The sequence below is a fragment of the Chelonoidis abingdonii genome, chromosome 17 (genome assembly GCF_003597395.2).
Source record: "Chelonoidis abingdonii isolate Lonesome George chromosome 17, CheloAbing_2.0, whole genome shotgun sequence".
Lineage (NCBI taxonomy): Eukaryota > Metazoa > Chordata > Testudines > Testudinidae > Chelonoidis > Chelonoidis abingdonii.
Genome location: NC_133785.1, coordinates 32958450 through 32971395, shown reverse-complemented (window position 1 = coordinate 32971395; position 12946 = coordinate 32958450). Strand labels below are relative to the sequence as shown.

Here is a 12946-nt window from a genome sequence, read left to right as displayed (position 1 = left end):
GCTCCAGTGGACCTGCCGCAGGCGTGCCTGCAGATGCTCCACCGGAGCCGCGGGACCAGCGGACCCTCCGCAGGCACGCCTGTGGGAGGTCCACCGGAGCAGTCTGCTGCCCTCCCAAATCCTGGTGCCCTAGGCGACCGCCTAGGTCGCCTAAATGGAAACGCCAGCCCTGCTACCTCTCCCCACAGCTTAGTATCATCTGCAAACTTGGTGAGGGTGCAATCTATCCCATCATCCAGATCATTAATAAAGATGATGAACAAAACTGGCCCCAGGACTGACCCTGGGGCACTCCGCTTGATACGAGCTGCCAACTAGACATTGAGTCATTGATCACTACCCATTGAGCCCAACAATCTAGCTAGCTTATCGTCCATTCATCCAATCCATACTTCTTTAACTTGCTGGCAAGAATACTGCATAGGGAATCCAAGATCCAGAGAAGTGCTAAGGAGAGCTTTAAAAGCCAGCCTTTCACCCTACTCCTGGACTTGCCTTCTGTGCATTTTTGTCCACGTTTAAATGTGGTTTTGGATTATGGTTTGAAAGCTATGGAAATGAATGCCTATGTAGAAATTTAAGAAGGTAGACAGTGCACTTTCTGCAATTTAAGAAACAGGAACCTGATATTTTTAAGCACTAAAGTTTAAGGAGTCGTGACCGAATCTTTCTGAGATGCACATGCCTTGTAATATTTCTCTATTGATAGGATGGAATAAAATGAGATTTACTAATTTAGCACAGGGACTGTCTGTTGTACTGAACTACCCAAATTAATCTGGCAAGTGCAAACTAGAGGAGAACAGGTAAACAAGATTTTAATTGATTTTAGAGAATTGATTACACCTAGAAACAATCATACTATACATTTAATCGTCTTCTTTAGACAATATAGAAGTAGCCAGAAGACCCAAAGCTAAGCAGGATTCATCACCTGTTCTAGATAATTAGCATGCATTACTATTGAAATGTTTCCTTACATTTGGGAATCAAATAAGTGTACTTGATGGAAGTCTACAGCATGTACCCTGCAGATTTTAAAGATGCAGTGGAAGTCTACAGCATGTACCCTGCAGATTTTAAAACAAGTCTTGATACATATATTATTTATTTAAATGTCAAAAAGCAGTTTACTAGTCCAGTCTCAGGAAGAAGTGCTATTCCCCTTAGGGAGTTAGGTGTTTCCATGGACCATTCAGTTCTTTGCAGTAGCTGCGCTAGGTTAAACAAGCACAAATCTTGATGTGGTGTGGCAAAATTCACATACTATATTCATAGCTATAATGTAACATGAACAGAGGCAGTGGGAAGAAGAAATATTGTATATTTTAATGTTCTCACCTGCATCATCTGTAAATAAAGGCTATTTCTATAGATAGCTAGAATGTTCTTAATATGTGATCTTGTTTGGTCTTTTCCTTACAATTACAGTTTATAGAGAGCAATCACACAGTAGAATTTTTAAGATACATGCATGAGGTCTGTACAAAGGCATTTTTTATTTCCATGACTTAGGAATACACACAGAGATCTCATAAATAGCAACGTAAAGCATCAACACAAGTGGTTTGGTCATCAATTAACAATGGAAATGAAAAGAGAATGAAATAGATCATCATAGGCTCATTAAAGTCAATGGCAAAACTCCCACTTATTTCCAAGGAAGCAGAATCCATCCCTATGTATTTTCATACCTCATCCTTTCTCTTATCTCTATACCACACATCTTCTTCAGGATACCAACAGAAATGTGTATTTATGTAATATGTATTAAGCAGCTCCAAAATGAATTCATTTTTAAACCCTACTCCTCTTGAAAATTTTATAGTCCAAGATATTCTAAAGGAAACCTAGCTTTTATTTTCTCTTTTGAGTTAAAATTGCTGCCCCTAATTTAATGAGCAATTGTCTGACATTACTGAGCTAAATACACACGCTCCCCTGTTTATTCTAAGCTGAATGAGGAAAAAGAAGGTGAATGTTGCTTTGTATAAAATACAGCAGATGAGTGAGCAGCAGAGAAGAAAACCTATGTAGTTTTTGATAGCTTTTGTAATGCAATAGAGTAGCAAAGGTCTTGCCTCATTATGGCGCTAGTGCTTTTCATTTCACTCGTTGACCTGTATACCAAGTTAATCAAAATGTGGATGTGTAATTCACTTAGCATATATAATAATTTAATTGGGCATGATCCAATGACCCACTTCCCCAGGCACATAAACACTGTAGATCTGTAAACATATCATGGCGAGAAATCCATATTTAAAATAGCACTAACATAATCATGGTATTTTCTAGGGATGATTGCAATTTCTTTCTTTTGGGGGATGTAAAATGGTTTTTCAACAAACATGAAAATTTTGTGGCAAAACTTTGTTTTCTTAAGCTGAAATGTTTTGCCATAAACAGGAAAATTTATTGAAAATAGTATTTGAAAACTTTTTGGTTTTCAGTTTTAGTTTTCAATTGGAAACTGAAACATGTCTGAGAAATTTGTGATTTTTTTTTAATTTCCCATGAAAAGGAACTGCCATTTTTTCTACCCATTCTAGTATTTTCCAAACAGATAAACGTGTGTATTTGTGCAGATTTGCCATGGATACATAGAAAGGTCATCAATGTGCCCACATGCATTTCCAAATGCAGAAGGCAAATTCAAGTCTTTTCCATATGATCTGCTAGCAAGCATTGTGGAGAGTTTTGTTTGTCCTACTTTTAGCTTCACTGAGTGTAGGTTGTACACAATGTATATCTAAAGGACTATTTGGCACTTGAAATAAGTTCAGTACCCTTATATTCTTTTCAATCAAAATTTTTGTCATAAGTAGCCCATTTAAAATGACTCATCTTCAATACAACTTTAAGTTCAGAGGATCAGTTTAGTACCACTGTTATAGACTATAGCAGTGGCTCTCAACTAGGGGTATGTTTACCCCTGGGGATATGCAGAAGTTTTCCAGGGGTACATCTACTCATCTAGATATCTGCCTAGTTTTACAACAGGCTATAGAAAAAGTATGAGCGAAGTCAGTACGAACTTAAGTTTCATACAGACAATGACTTGTTTGTACTGCTCTATATACCATACATTGAAATATAAGTACCGGTACAATATTTCATTTCCAATTGATTTATTTTATAATGAGATGGTAAAAATGAGAAAGTAAACAATTTTTCAGTACTAGTGTGGCTGTGACACTTTTGTATTTTTATGTCTGATTTTGTAAGCAAGTAGTTTTTAAGTGAGGTGAAACTTTGGGACATGCAAGACAAATCAGACTCCTGAAAGGGGTACAGTAGTCTGGAAAGGTTGAAAACTCCTGGACTATAGCATTAAAAGACACATTTTTCCATAGGAATTAACTCTATAACAAAACACAGCAATCTAAAACCATTAAATATTAATTTACCCAAAACACAGAAAGGAAAAGGAAAAAAATATTTGATTCAGTAGTACAGTACTGTTAGTGTACAGTATATGAATTCTAGAGTTGTACCCAAAACTGACTGAAGTCAATGGAAAATTTCCCATTGACTTCAGTGGGCTCTGGATGAGGTCCTTATGAATTCATTCACTGAAGTGTTAGAGATATTACTAGTTCCTTGTTTCCACACATTTTGTTCTGCATCATTATGACTTGTGAATACAATTTATATTTAATAATTGATACATAAGAAGTACATTAGGGTCAGGTTTCTAATCTGTACAATTCAAAAGCAATCTCTTATCTCCCAAACTTGATCTAAGACAGTCTAACGTTTCTTTACACTATAAACATTTTGAAGGCAGCTGGAATTTCTTGGTAAAAGGAAAGAGCTAAGAAATCCGATGGCTTACATAATCCATGAATGTATTGACCATTATTTAAAGCTTTTTAATGAAAATGCCATTGAGTGTTTTCTATATTTGTATATTTTTGAAATAAGGAACATTCATTTGTTACAATCATTGGATCAGATTCTTTCCCTATGATCCACTTTCATTTTAAAACTCCTTATTTATTTGTGGGAAGTATAACTGTACTTATGGTGCATATTCAATTTTTAAGTCAAAATAGGGGAGCTAAGTGAGCTCAGCGCCCCCTGCAGATAGAAAGCCCCTGGCAAAATCATGCTTTATGTCACCAACTGGTAATGATTAGGTAATGATCAAGTGATCTGTCTCCAGCCATCCTTCTCTACCCTCTGATGAACAGAGGCTAGGGACACCATTCCTTACCCATCCTGGCTAATAGCATCCATAAATGTATCTAGTTCTCTTTTAAACCCCATTATAGTCCTAGTCTTCACAGCCTCCTCAGGCAAGGAATTCCACAGGTTGACAGTGTGTTGTGTGAAGAAGAACTTCCTTTTATTTGTTTTAAACCTGCTGCCCATTAATTACATTTGGTGACCCCTAGTTCTTATATTATGGGAACAAGTAAATAATTTTTCCTTATTCACTTTCTCCACACCACTCATGATTTTATATACCTCTATCATATCTCCCCTTAGTCTCCTCTTTTCCAATCTGGAATGTCCTAGCCTCTTTAATATCTCCTCATATGGGGCCCGTTCTAAACCCCTAATCATTTTTGTTGCCCTTCTCTGAACATTTTCTAATACCAGTATATCTTTTTTTGAGATGAGGAGACCACATGTGTAAGCAGTATTCAAGATGTGGCTGTGCCGTGGATTTATATAAGGGCAATAAGATATTCTCCATCTTATTCTGTATCCAAGGTCCCTCTTTGGTACCTTCTGTTCCCTTTGCAGGGAGGACAGTAAGAGGGTACAACAGAGCAAGCTGAATCCTTGAGGTAAGCAGTGGAGAATCAGCCCTGGGTTATGGGCATTCTGATAGAAGACCTGTAAACCCAGCACTGGATCCACCTAAAGGCCTACTATGAAGAAATGGGGCAAATAGTGCCCCTCTCCAGTGTTAAATTTAATAAAGTTGCAGCCTGCCACTTACAGTCCATCCTATGTCTATCCTCATTCACTTGCATATCCAGATCAATGAACCTGTCCCTTTAACACAAATATAACCCACACACTTATACTGTAGCATTTGATTTTTTTTTTAAGTACACAGAAAGGGAGAAGCACTGGGGAGGAGAGATGGATTTCAGTTAAATCATCCATGTCCTTGCACACATTCAGAGATCAGGGCAATTTACGCCTGAAACACCCAGATGTTGGGTGCAGCTTTTATCAAACATAGTCAGTAGATGTTTCTGAAGCTGTGCAGGGGATTTCCATTGAGGACAAGCAGTGTGGCAGGTTCCACACATCCGGCATCCTAGAGCTGAGCCAGTCAGTGCTTCATGGGGAAAAGGTTAGAAAGAGAGGAGTTGGAGACAGTCCTGGGACTTGTCTGCTGAATGACACAAGGCTAAGTTTTGTCCAGTGTGAGGGCTGTGTCTCAGATCCTGAGCTACCTTGGATATAGTCTACTCTCACTGGAAGCTGTGTAGATGGTCAACTATTGACTCTGGGACTGGAATTAATGCTGGCTGTGAGGCTCTTCAGACTGCATTTGCTGGAGACACTCTATAGCATTTGGAGGAGAACTATGGAGCTGCCATTCTCCTCTGGCTTGGAGGAGTCCAGGTGACACACATGCATTTTTGATGCCACACTGCAGAGACTGAGAATTCATCTCTGTGAGATGATCAGAGGGGAGTGTGTACGTGTGTATGTATTAAGTTATACCTTCCACTGCAAACCTGTTATTACAATATTACCTCAGCAACGACCTAAACGTTACACAAGTAGTAGAGGTTTATGCTTTTGGATCCAGAGATCTCAAGTTTAATCAGCTCATCCAGGGATGGTGTTGGAAGAGTCATCTAATCAGGTACCAGAAACAGCATGCAACTTAGGTCATCCGTCAGACAGCACAGATCTTGACTTACCAATAGTGATTACTGAAAGCCGTTGTCATGCTCAGCAGTTCAAGAAGAGGCTATTGGCTGAGAAGTGTTTTGTATAAACCAGTCATTAGATAATCTGGAATAACAATCAAATGCATAAATATTCCAGTCTTTTAACAGATAATTTACATGGAGGAGAAGTATTACAAATAAACGGCTTGCTGTGAATAGTTCTAGCTCAGGTTGAAAGGAATGGGAAATGAATATTACACTTTGTCCACCAGTAAAAGTCAACAGGGCCACAAATTTCAACACCACAGTAGCTGAATGCTATTACAAATCCAGGAAATAAACTATGGTAACACAAGTCCAGCAGTGTGGCGTTATGCATGGTGAATGCTGACTTTTTAGCAAGGCCCAAATGGAAGTTAATGGAATGTTTCAATATACCACACCCACAGTTACAAGGTTCAGTACCTACCATTGGTGAATGTCATATTACCACTTTAGAAAGTAATCATTACAGCTCCCTAAAATTCCCAGAATGTTATTCTCTGACATTATGCTTTCAGGCATTTCATCTTTTAAATGTCACAGTCTGGCAATGGAGCAAATGCATCACCAGGCAAATCAGGAGTATCGTTGGATCATAGATGGAGTGAAAGAGCCAAGATAGGATTGCCTGGCTCTGTTGACAATGCAATGCGTGAGGCTAAAAGTCAGGGTGGCTTGACACAGTTTTCTTTATGTGCAGAAAAAGGGTCATAAGATTGTTTTGTCTGGTTTTATTGTACTACTGGGTATTGGTAAATCTAGCCTTTTTAATTATATGAATTAGTCTTGCTAACGTAGTGACCTACATGTACATATCTGAGTGATATGTCTAGCATTATATTTACCCATAACTTCTTGGCTTAGCATGTTGTGTTAAGAAATGTAGGTGTTGCCTTTCTTATGCAATATCCTGAGCTAAAATAAGGGATCATTATAATGATTAGAGAATTGCTTTGTGTCAATAAGAATAGGGTAAATATTAAGAGATGTTCTAGCTAGGAGTTTTACAGTAAATGATAAAGGTGTACTTGCTTTCAGTGTTTGGTCTAACATGGAACAGCAATCTACTAGGCTAGGCTGAACAGCAGAAACAGGAAAGTCAAGGAGGGGCAGGGGCATAAAATTGTCCTTTCTGACTTGAAAAGAGGGAAGAATAGTTGGGATGCAAGGCAACCGTGCATAGAGGATTGTGCTCAAAGGAGACAGTATAGTCTGCATATGAGAGTAACAGTAAAAATGGTAGATAACATGACTGAACTAGGTGATCTAACGAGGTCCCTTCCAGTCCTATGTTTCTATCATTCTGTGACACATTCTTTCAAATTTGTCAAGGCTCTGAAAAAGTAGAGTACAATTAAACTGGCTAAACGTGGCCTACATAGCATTGCTTATCTTTGTAGATGTAAGGGATAAGATAAAAATGTAATATTACAAAGAAAAGGAAAAAATTGATTCATGGAGATGGGCTTCATTGTTTGTTCTTGTTTTGAAGCCCTCGGGAAAAGGAAGTAACTTTCCTACAGTACCTTTCACTTTCTGGTTTAGAAATGCTCTTCATTCCCATTTTATCTGTCTTCTGTGACAAATTGAATTAAAACTACTTCATGGACTGCATTGTGTCTGACTATGGAATGAGCGATGATATGAAAACAGCTAGTCAAAAAAAATGGGGAGCAGGGAGATTTTCACAAAAATGTCACCACATTTTGTTTTCCTGCGTTACTGTTGTTGTCATTGTTGAATTTTGTTTTCTCCCCAAGATTGAAAGTTAATAAACTTCAACCACCTCCAAATATATGTGTATTGAACTGTGCTATGGTATGAAGGAGGAGGTTATTCAGAAAAGTGCACATTTCCTGGTCACATCATGATGATTAGCTCCCTTTAACTTTATCTTCTCCTGAATAAAGTTTTGAGTGTGGCTTAAAATTTGATTTTGTTGGCGCATCTCTGTTTGTTTAATTTTCTTAAACCACTTCAGTGATGTCTCTCAGAAAGTACCCTTCCACTTGTGTCATGCTATGTGTAACCCCTCCTGTATTTACACATACTCTTGGAATTGCTGAGGAAACGTTTTCTGTACGGAACAAATCAAATTCAGACATCACATTGTTTGCATGATGTTCCTTTTTATTAGTGAGGGCTCCAAATCAAAAGTCCAGCTCTGAAAACCCAAAACTTTGCTTAAATTTGGATATGGATAAAACAGCTTAGATCTATTGATATCGTCTTTATACATGAGGACTTATAATTATTACCTAGGCTGGAGAGTCAGTGCTCAACAACATTTTTTTTTTGCTACAATTGAGCAATTTTTTCAAATTTCCATTTTGTCCTCCAGATAGGATGACCAGACAGCAAGTGTGAAAAATCGGGACGGGGGTGGAGATTAATAGGAGTCTATATAGGAAAAATCCCCAAATATCGGGACTGTCCCTATAAAATCAGGACATCTGGTCACCCTACCTTCAGATAAGGTGATATTTTGTTTGTACTGCTATATATGAGAACCTTTTAAAAATTGCTTGAGATTTCAGTTTGCAAAGGTTCTGTGGGGTTTAGGTTGTCAAAATATAAGACAAACTACAGTGTTAAGGCTCAGAGCTGTTCATTGTAAAAAAAAAAAGTGTTCACCACCACAGTGGATAATCCCATTTTTAATTATTTTATAACCTGTTTCTTATTTATATGGTCGCCTGTAATTGTTATAATTTAACCAGAAGAGGCATCAGAGGAACTGAAACTTGCGGGAATAGATTATCCAGGGTGATGTATTGATCAGGTCAGACAGTAAATTAACAGGAGCAGAACGCCATTAAATTTTAAACTTAATTGCCTTCTACTCTTAATTTCTATTGGATATAATCAATAGGTGCCAGAGGAAAGTTAAAGGAGTTACTTAGCAAGCATCTATTTCCTGCAGCATAATGGAAAACTACTGTTTCATCCTCTAGTTGATGCAAATAATTTGCAACTCAAGGGTGGCCACTTAAGCATTTTATCAAAAAACTCGCTTTTGCTTCTGTCTTGATTAGTCTTTTTCCATGCCAAGGAAAAGTGAGATTTAGTTCTGCAATTTGTTTTATTTTATCTCTCCATTTGCTCTCAGTACACAGACCAGCCTTTGTAGCCACATCTCTTTTCTTCTACGTCTCCCTGGCTGGTGTTTTTGTTTCTGAATATACCTTCATTACTCCATGCATTGATTGTTATGAGTGGTGCATTTGGGGTGATCTCTTTTAAGACTATTTCTTTTTTCTTTTTTTTTTGTTTTGTTTGCACGGATTAATTGTGGGCAGAAAAGACAGGCAGTGTTTTGTCCAGTAGACAGGGCACAGAACTTGGAATTAGGAGACACAGGTTCAATTCCTTACTCTGCTACTCACTCTTTGTCTCTGTGCTGGGGCAAGTCACTTCTCTCAATGCCATATTTCCCCATCTGGAAAACAGGGATAATGAGACACACGCACCTTTATGTAAAGTGCTTTGAGATGTATAGGTGAAGAGGTCCATATATGAGCTAGGAGGAGCTAACCAGTCCTGTTCTGTGCTGGTATTCACTGAAATTCATTTTCTAGTGCCGCCCTTGTTGTGTTCACTACCGTACGTTTGCAGTCCAAATAAAATTTCCCAGGTGATAGAACCTCCACTACTACCCTAGAGAGATTATTCCACACTGAATTTACCTTTCTATCTTGATGTTTCTTCTGTATTCTATCTATTTTAGTTGTTAATGCTAATGATATCCTTGTGTATCACGCTAAATTAATATCCTTCAGGTATTTGCATTTTTTATCTCCTTGTAGTTGTTGCTTAATCAACAACCATATGTTAACTTTAACTAATTCCTGATAAATCAGTCTCTCCAGTCCCATTATTATCTTTGCAACTCTTCTCTGAAACCCACCAAGTTGTCGATATTTTTCTGCTAGTGTAATTACTGAAGTGACTACCATGTTTCAGGAGTGCTTATGCCAAAGTTGGTAACTCAAAGTAACTTACTGTGTGTCTCCCAGGGGCATCAAAACAGTCACCACTAAATACTGGGTGGCTCTCTGATGGAATGTAAAGGATTGCTGCAAACCTTTCAGGGGATTGTTTATGTTTAATATAAAACACTGCCTAGTGAATTGTCGAGTAATGTGTAGAATATGAGAACGGCCATACTGGGTCAGACCAATGGTCCATCTAGCCCAATGTCCTGTCTTCCGACGGTGACCAATGCCAGGTGCCCAGAGGGAATGAACAGAACAGGTAATCATGAAGTGATCCATCTGCTGTCACCCATTCCCAGCTTCTGGCAAACAGATGCTAGGGATACTGTCCCTGCCCATCCTGGCTAATAGCCGTTGGTGGACCTATCCTCCATGAAAATGAGACTGTCCTACCTATATGTACCTTTGGTCAGATTCTACTCTCAGATACAGTGATGTAAATTCAGTGCCAATAGTGTTATTCCAGATTTACATCATTGTAAGGGTTATGAGTCAATTCCCATTGAATGGGAACTGAAGTTAGCCTCTTTTGTGCAGTTTTGTAGTAGAAATTATGATTGGAAACTTAACTGCTATGACTGAGATTCTTAAAAGTGACTAATGATTGTCGCTGCCCAGATTAAGATACCTTACAGGTTCAAAGTTCAAAAAGAACTGAGCACTCCCCCTCTGAAAAACAGATCCCTCTAACATCTATCAAATTACGCACCCAGAAATGGACGTACCCAAACTAATTAGTCATGTTGGTAATCTTAACCTACATCTATCTATGATTTTCCCCATGATTAAATGCAGATAACAGACCCTTTATTATAAGCACATTTCTAATATACTCAGGTCCAGTATCTTTGAAAGACACTGTTTGCTGCCTGTGCAACTTTAAAACTGCCATATCATCAAAAGAGTTAGAACATGAATTCCACCCCGTGACAATTATTCCTTGTCTAAGCATTTTGGTTAGATGATGGGTCATCCCAGGAAAAAATATTCTCTTGACTGTAGAAGGAATTAACTGTACAAACATTTCCAAAGGAAGGCTAGAGGCCAGAGTTCTAGCATGTGGTCAAGACCTGCTTAACCACTATGCTGAAGCAAAAGTGACTATCATGTGAAATTCTAAAGACTATTAGCCAAATATGCTGGATACAGTTATAAAGGGGTCCATTTACATTTTACTGATAGGCTCTTTACTTATGTATTTGTATTACAATAGCAAGTAGATGCCCCCAAGTGAAATAAAGTCTGTATCTTGAGGTTCTGATAACATGTACAGTTGAGATCACTCCAGATTCCTTCTTGTGATTTATCATCATCTGCGGAAGTTTTTTTTTCTTTTGAGAAAGCCAACTGTATATCATTGCCTCATCAGAAGCTTCCATCACTCTAATACATAAGGTTCATAGTAACTGGATGGAGGACTGCTAATTCACACATTCCTCTTTATTATTATTTACTGACATTCTGATAGTGCCTGGAAGCCTTAGTCAGGGTGGGGACCAGTTGCCTTGGTGCTGTACAAACACGGGAGCTGACATTGTTCCTGCCCCAAAGTGTTTATTAATAGAGCCGTGTGATATTTTTTCAGTTAATAGTTGGGGTTTTTTCATTGAAAAAAAGCATTTTCTGGGCCCGAGACCTATTTGTCAAATTTGGTGAAAGGTTGTGGTTGAAAACATTTATTTTATTATTTTGTTTGAGAGAGAGAAGGAACATTTCATTTCATCTTTTCGATTCAAAGCATCATTTCAACTTGACATTTGGCTAATTAAAAAAAAATAAAAACAAAAAGTTGGAAAACAGCCAATTTGAAATGAAACCTGTCCCCCAAAATTTATTTTCAAATGTGCAGTAAATAATATATTTTGAGTTTTCATTTCAACAACAATTTTTGGGGGGGAAAAATCTTTAATCACTCAGTCATATCTGCAAATGTCTTTATATTGTGATTATGCTCTGCAGTCATGAGAGATGTTCAGGGATGGGTTATATGCTCAGACAGCAGGACCATTTTATACCTTCACATATTACTATAAAAGAAATTAGGCCACAAAACCAGCTGCTGGTTCTAGCCTTACAAAAAATGACCCCAATTTTTTGTTTTGTGAGAGGTGCGAGTGGGGATAGTTTATTTGTTGGATGGTTGCTGAAGGAGCATTTGAAAAGTCCTCACAGAATTGCCTTCAACTCTTTCTATTCACTTAACATGTTGGAGTTCCTCAAAAGGCCACTTAGTGGGACATCTCAAAACGTCAGTTGTGGCAGCCATAATGTGCCCTGCTTCATGCAACGAATGAAACCCTGCCCTTTTGGAGTCAATGAGAGTTTCTCCCAATAACTTGCAGGAATACAAAATAATACCGTAGTGCAAATGGAAGGTTAGCTGTGATGATATTGGCAGCACCATAAATGTTGTAAGAACCTGAAATCCCTCTATTTATACCTGTGGTTTTCAACCTTTTTTTCATGTGTGGACTCCTACAAAATATTTTGAATGGAGGTGCAGACCCCTTTGGAAATCCTAGACATAGTCTGCAGATCCCAGGTTCTATGCTAACGACAACCTCTCGAGGACCCTTAAGACATGGTCTGCAGACCCCCAGGGGTCCACAGATGACAGGTTGAAAACCATTGATCTATATGCATTCATTTTTCAAATTTCCAGCTCAATCAGCTACTCAGGATATGGTCATCTGTCTGCCCTGAATGGTGAGTGAAAAGTAACTTGGTTGCTAATGGCTGGATTTTCATGAAGACAGGCTCAACATTTATATACATTTCAATGTTTAATTTTACCTTTGCAGGAAGGTACATAAAATACAGTTCCTTACTCAAATCCCTGATTTGCAAGTGCATCTGTAACAATTGTGCATGCAAATATGAATGCAGATTTCATACCCCACTGTATAAAAATCTCATTTTAGAACTTATTCCAATATATAGAGACTTTCTTCTACATACATTATGGATAATTTCCTACAAACATAATTTTCTTAAATATGACAGATGTATCTACTGTATTTTGATAGTCCCATTTGTTAGTCT

At 38.1% G+C, this 12946-nt stretch overlaps 1 protein-coding gene across 1 annotated transcript in view; it reads left to right on the top strand.

The window, feature by feature from the left end:
- Positions 1 to 12946, top strand: part of TAFA1 (TAFA chemokine like family member 1) — a 348490-nt gene that overhangs the window by 293693 nt on the left and 41851 nt on the right. The window lies entirely within an intron of this gene.